Here is a 6,731-nt window from a genome sequence, read left to right on the forward strand (position 1 = left end):
TGGAGAGTGGAAGGACTTCAATGCCATAGAGTCCAATTGCCAAAGTGGCCATTTTCTCCAGGTTTCTCTATCAGCTGGAGATCAGTTGTAATAGCAGGAGATCTCCAGCTAGTACCTGGTGGTTGCAACCCTACCTTCCCCCCACCAGTAGCACCTCTGTTTTGTCAGGATTAAGTTTCAGCTTGCTAGCCCTCATCCATTCCAAAACTGCTTCCAGGCACCTAGACGAAGTTTCCACAGCCTCTCTGGGATCTGCTGGTAACGTGAGATAGAGCTGAGTGCCCTGCATTCTTTGGCAGCACATGTACTAAAATTGATTCCTACAGTTATGCTGGCCATTGGCTGTAACAACAATAAACGATACCTACAGCTGAGTGAAACTTGATTTGTATGCTGAGGAATCCTGGTAGACAACTTATACGGTCTTCTCCAGACCTGCTTAGGGTAGCTCACAGTTAAAACAGTAAAAACATTAAAAAAAAAATTATATCAATAAGAACAAATAAAAACAAAATCAGTATCAATCAAAACACCGCCAATAAAACCAAGGCAAAGTATAAAAGCTATTAAAATAGAGCAGTCTAAAATAAGCTGACCATAAGACAGTTAAAAGTCTGGCACCCCCTAGTTAAAAGTCTGGGTAAAGAGAAATATTTTTCATGGGTGCCTAAACGAGAAATAGGTAGGTGCCAGGCAGGAGGAGGGCATTCCAAAGGCGAGGCTCCCACTGAAAAAGCCCTGTCTTTAGTCACCATCCACCTTGTCTCTGCAGGTTAGGAGCCCAGACATGAGGTTTTGCAAAGAGGAACTCAACTGGTGGGCTGGACAATACAGGAGGAGGCGGTGCATACTCACAGGCCTGAATGCCGTGTCCCTATGTGAACTGTAACGGTGCACTAGAATTTTCAGCGTTCTCCTGCATCTCTCTGTAGGTTGGTAAGGAAACTTGTCTGATGTTACTAGTCTTCTGATCATGGAGCCTCTGAGAAGGAACCCTGGAATTCCTAGGAACTTGAAAAAGTGTTCATCTTGTATAAGAAATGCTTGCTGGTTGTACCACACTTTGGAACAGTATAATAATTAATAATGTGCTAGCAATGCCTTACCAGCAAACTGCTCTTCTAAACAGCAGAGCTGCAACTTCTCAAACAGCGCCGTGCCTCAGACGAAGTGAAAGAGGGGGAAAAAATCGGAATTCCATCCCTGTCTGAAAAGTAAAAGGGACAAATTAGTTTCTTGTCACTGCGCTGCAATAAATACATTGTCATTTTTATACCCCAGTGAATCATATTCTCCATTTCCCCCGTAACTATTATACAGTCTGCTGGCAGTACATCATTTTTTGGTAATTTTATTTTCGCCAATTGTTTTATGAAATTTTTGAGTTTTATGGACACTAAAACAAATCTAGCCTGCAAGTGTTATAGCCCTTTAAATCACCAGCAGGAAATCTCAAGGTTCCTCTAGACTGTGAGGGAAGGAAGCTTTAAGAAAGAAAGATTGCCCCTAGCTTATAAACTGAGCAAAAACCCAGAGATAAGTTTGTAAAAGGGACATACATCACTGGTGGCAAAAACCAGGACATAAAACAACATCACTCCGCTCAGCTCCCTTAAGAATAAAAATGGATTTTTATTTAGCAGAAGCACTAAAGGAGTTAGGCAAAAGGAACACACAAGCTTCTCCATGCTTTCTTAGCCATAACAATCCTTATCTCCTGCTGAGCAAAATTGTCAGGCGGTGTTACGGGGAGACTCTTGGAGATAATAGCCCCAGCACCAAGAAAACAGACTTACGGGAAAATTCTCGACTCATAAATATAATGGTTGAACTTGGTTCTGGAGAAAGTGAATTGCTGCTGCGTTCGTGAAGTGGAGAGCCATTTGTCTGCCCCCAGCCAAAATTCTCCTGGTACTTTTAAAGTTTTTACAAGTGTAAGGATTTTGGGATATATTACTTTGCAAATAATTCTTTTGAGACCTTAAAGAACTTGCTCTGTTCACTTTAATTAATGTTTTAAAAAAAAAATTCTGGCCTGCTGCTATTGAAGTTAATATAATTCACAGCCCTACTTATTAATATACATTGTAACAATTCTGTGTTCATATGAAGAGGTTTTTTTATGATAATTTCATTCCCAAAAATGACTTGTAGAGGCTGTGTTTTCTGTTTTTATTACTGAAGCCAAACAGTTGAAAATATTTAGGAAATTACTTTTTGACTTGGTTTCCTTCTTTGGTGGATTTCTATTTTTATTTCCTATTTAATTCCCCCCTGCTCCAAATTTGACACAATTAGCTAGGCTTTTCAGCAAAGGCATGCAGCCAAACTAGAAAGTTTTACATTGTTCACAATCCTTGGATATTTACTTAATATCCAAATATCTCAATTCTTTTCTTTTTAAATAAAAATATTTGTAGGAAGCAGTGAGCAGGGGAAATGGCATAGTAGTCTGTCAAGCAGCTCTTGGGTGTGAGCCAGCATTGTTTAGCGGTTAAGAGCGGTGGTTTGGAGCAGTGGACTCTGGTCTGGAGAACCGGGTTTGATTCCCCACTCCTACACATGAGCGGCGGACGCTAATCTGGAGAACCGGGTTGGTTTCCCCACTCCTACACATGAAGCCAGCTGGGTGACCTCGGGCTAGTTACATCTCAGGACTGGGAAATACCTGGAGATTTTGGGGGTGGGGCCTGAGGAGGGCAGGGTTTGGAGAGGGGAGGGACTTCAGTGCCATAGAATCCACTTGCCAAAATGGCTATTTTCTCCAGGGGAACTGATCACTGTCGCCTGGAGATAAGTTGTAATAGTGGGAGATCTCCAGCCACCACCTGGAAGTTAGCAATCCTATTGTGTGTGTGTGTTAAGTGCCGTCAAGTCGCTTCCGACTCACGGCGATCCTATGAATGAAAGTCCTCCAAAAAGTCCTATCTTTGTCAGCCTTGCTCAGATCTTGCAAATTGAGGGCTGTGGCTTCCTATTGATTACTAACAAGAAAAATGGAGAATTCAGGCTAATGAGCGAAATGTTCACTCGAGTACCACAGATGTGAAAATGAAGCTCCATCCCCCTTTCTGAGCCTGCTTGCCTCTTTCTTTATTGCCATTTAACTTCTCTGAGGATGGCTTTAACTTGATGTCTAAGTGGAAGTGGAAAGTGCCATCAATTCACTGCTGACTTATAGTGACCCCATAGGGTTTTCCAGGAGAGAAATGGTTTGAAATTGCCTGCCTCCATGTAGCAACCCTGGACTTCCTTGGTGGTGTCCCATCCAACTGCTAACCAGAGCTGACCCTGCTTAGCTTCCAAGGTCTGATGAGATCGGGCTAGCCTGGGCCATCCAGATCAGGGTGCTGCCTAAGTACAGGGATGTAATAGACACATAAACAGCAGCAAAAGCCTTAGTGTGAAGGGTGGTTGCAGATAAAGGGGGCTATCCAAGGAGAACGTCCATTGCTCCAGATCCACTGAAATGAATGGGATGTACAATGGTTGTTGCTCATATTGGGATTCATGCTGTTGCTCATATTGGGATTCCTCACCAATATATATAGGTTGGGTGTTTGCTTCGGCAGCACTATATACTAAAATTGGAATGATACAGAGAAGATTAGCATGACCAATATATAGGTTGGAACTTAAAAGCCATGAACAGAAAGCACTCATGGATCTTTCCCCTTCCTCTGTTACCTTGGAAAAGTTGGTGCTAGGGAGTCAGAGAAACCTTGTGGAAAGAAATGCTGAAGGACAAGGAGAGTTGCAACGAAAAGGGGAAACTGGTCAAAAAACCCCACCTCCTCCTTCTACTGGGAGAACCTTTCGGCAGGTGCTCCACTGGAGGAAAACTAAAAGTGGACTGATTTTTGACTGAGTTCCCCTTTCTTGGTGGAGTCCCCTCCCTGTCCCTCATGTCACTGGGTCCAAGAGGCTCCTCCAAGTCAGCGAATGATGGCAATTTCAGACTAAGCAGTTAGTGTGGAAGCAAGCTGTGGCAAACAGATGGGTCAGAACGTGTTACAGGGACGCTTATAAGAGCTGGGACTGGTTGTGTCTTACCTGTAAACTGAGGGAGGCAAGCCCTTTGTCGCCGTGTCATGTGTGAATCAAGCCTCAGAGTCATGCAGGTGAGAGTCATTTGGATGAGGCAATTTACCAGCTCCCCTGTAACAGGGCCTCTCCCACTCCCACCAATCTCTTTTTCATGTATGAGGAGCCCATGTAGACCTTTTATGATTTCTGTAAATACTAATTGCCCGCTGTTTTATTGTCTCTGAAGGAGCTGGAGGGTTTTAGTCCCCCCCACCCACCGCTATTACGTACGTCTTCAGTCTTCTCATTCTCCCCCCACCATGTAGCATTTAATCTCTAACTCGGAGCCCCAGAAATGGTGTGGCATTACAACAGTTTTGTCATGTTGGCTGTCACACTACTGACAGCTCAGTGACAGGTGGCAGATGTGCCGATGATGGATGCTTTCTCCCCGGTGCAAGGACGATGGGATAAAAGTGCAAACAAACTGGGTAATAGATGGGAAAAGCAGAGCAGTGTTGATAAGGCCCAGTCCGCACTCGGTGATGTATGGGAAAGCAAGCTGTGGGCAATTTGTTTTGGTGGAATGAGAGACTTTTGTCTAAAAGAGAGGCCAGGCAAGCAGGCAAAAACAAGAGAGATGATAAAGGAATTACAGGAGAAAGCGAAACGTCGCCCTTCTCACTGTAGCAGAAGTTGAGCTGTTTCATCCCTAAGTACATCTCCTTTCAAGAGCATCCTTGGAGGCGACCTAGGTTCAGGGCTTGAGGATTGCAGATGTTCCCTGTGCATGTGCAGAATCTGGAATCGTGAGGATCTCGGCTGCGTTTTGAATGCAGAATGAGATATCCTAGAAAAATCTGGTTGGCCACTGTGTGAACAGTGTGAACACTGTGGGGCACCTGGTTGGCCACTGTGTGAACAGACTGCTGGACTTGATGGGCCTTGGTCGGATCCAGCAGAGCTTTTCTTATGTACTTATCTGCAAGTAGGCCATTTTCTCCAGGTGAACTGATCTCTATCAGCTGGAGACTAGCAGGAGATCTCCAGCTAGTACTTGGAGGCTGGCAACCCTAATCTGTTGTTTATGCAGAAGGACTCAGTTTCAATCTCCATCATCTCCAGTTAAAAGGAGCAGATAGTCAGTGATGTGGCTGACCTAAACGAGTTCTGTTGCTATTCAGAGAAGGCCATACTGACCTTGTTGGAATTATGATCTGACTTAGTATAAGGCAGCTTCATGCATTCATAGGTTTCCCCCCCAGATGCTCAGTTCACTGTTTATTTATTTGTTATTCATTTATTTAGATTTTTACCCCACTCTCAATCCCCGGCCAAGGCTGGGCTCAGGGCGGCTAACAACATGTCAGGTAGAAAATATTATAAAATACAATAAAATCACAATAAAACAATGCAACTATTCCCATAAAATCAGAGCTAAAACAACAAGTGGTGCACCTTTATAGGCACAGGGTCCACTATTGGGCTGAGAGGCAGTCAGGGCCCCCATATCAGGTGGTACAAAAGACAGAGAAGGGGGGGGAGTTAGGGAGGCCAGCATTGATGAAAAACTGTAGCTGCCCTCAACTATAGGCCGGGTGGAATAACTCCATTTTGCAGGCCCTGTGGAACTGTTTAAGGTTCTGCAGGGCCCTGATCTCATTAGGAAGGGAGTTCCACCAGACTGCGGCCAGGCCCGAAAAAGCGCTAGCCCTAGTTGAGGGCAGCCTAGGGTTGCCAGGTCACTCTTCGCCACCAGCGGGAGGTTTTTGGGGCGGAGCCTGAGGAGGATGGGGTATGGGGAGGGGAGGGACTTCAATGCCATAGAGTCCAATTGCCAAAGCGGCCATTTTCTCCAGCTGAACTGATCTCTGTATGCTGGAGGTCAGTTGTAATAGCATGAGATCTCCATCTATTACCTGGAGGTTGGCAACCCGGACACTCTTCGGGTCGGGGATCACCAATAGATTGTTATTTGCTGAGCACAAAGCTCTCTGGGGGTTGTACCAGGACAGGCGATCCTGCAGATATGAAGGTCCCAGACCGTGTAAAGCTTTAAAGGTTAAAACCAGCACTTTGAACCTGATCTGATACTTCAGCTGGAGCCAGTGTCATTAGGGTTGTCAGCTCTAGCTTGGGAAATTCCTGGAGATTTTGGGGGCAGAGTCTGAGGAGGGCAGGGTTTGGAGAGGGACGGGACTGCAATGCCATAGAGTCCAATTGCCAAAGTGGCAACTGATTACTATTACAACTGATCTCCAGGTGAACTGATCTCTATCGGCTGGAGATCAGTTGTAATAGCAGGAGATCTCCAGCCACCACCTGGAAGTTGGCAACCGTAAGAGTAGTTGATGAAACACTGGCTGAATGTGGTTCTCTCAGTGGGACCACATTCAGGTTACCAAGTATCCTACAACTTTCTACTGCAACTCAAAGATTTTTTTCCGGGTCAGTTTTGTTTCCCCAGCCAACTTAGCCCCATTGGTTTATATATGATGTTAGAACTTCTAGTATATTTGATTGGGCAAGGATGGAGCTGTTGTGTGTGTGTGTGTGGGGGGGGAGAAGACATGGCACTAAAATTATAGCCTCTGCCATTTTTTGCATTAAAAATGCTTCATTCCTAAGTGGCCATCATTTTAAAATGCAGAATATGTCTTATGGCTGTCCTGTATGGATTTCTTGGCATTTCTCATACTATCATA

General features: G+C 44.8%; 1 non-coding gene across 1 annotated transcript; it reads left to right on the forward strand.

Moving 5' to 3' along the window:
* The first annotated feature begins 3,555 nt into the window (after positions 1 to 3,555).
* On the forward strand, positions 3,556 to 3,664 carry LOC130474047 (U6 spliceosomal RNA). The gene has a single exon (XR_008933197.1). It is a non-coding gene; the product is annotated as a U6 spliceosomal RNA (small nuclear RNA).
* The last annotated feature ends 3,067 nt before the right edge of the window (positions 3,665 to 6,731 follow it).

Source organism: Euleptes europaea, chromosome 2 (assembly GCF_029931775.1).
Source record: "Euleptes europaea isolate rEulEur1 chromosome 2, rEulEur1.hap1, whole genome shotgun sequence".
Classification (NCBI taxonomy): Eukaryota; Metazoa; Chordata; class Lepidosauria; order Squamata; family Sphaerodactylidae; genus Euleptes; species Euleptes europaea.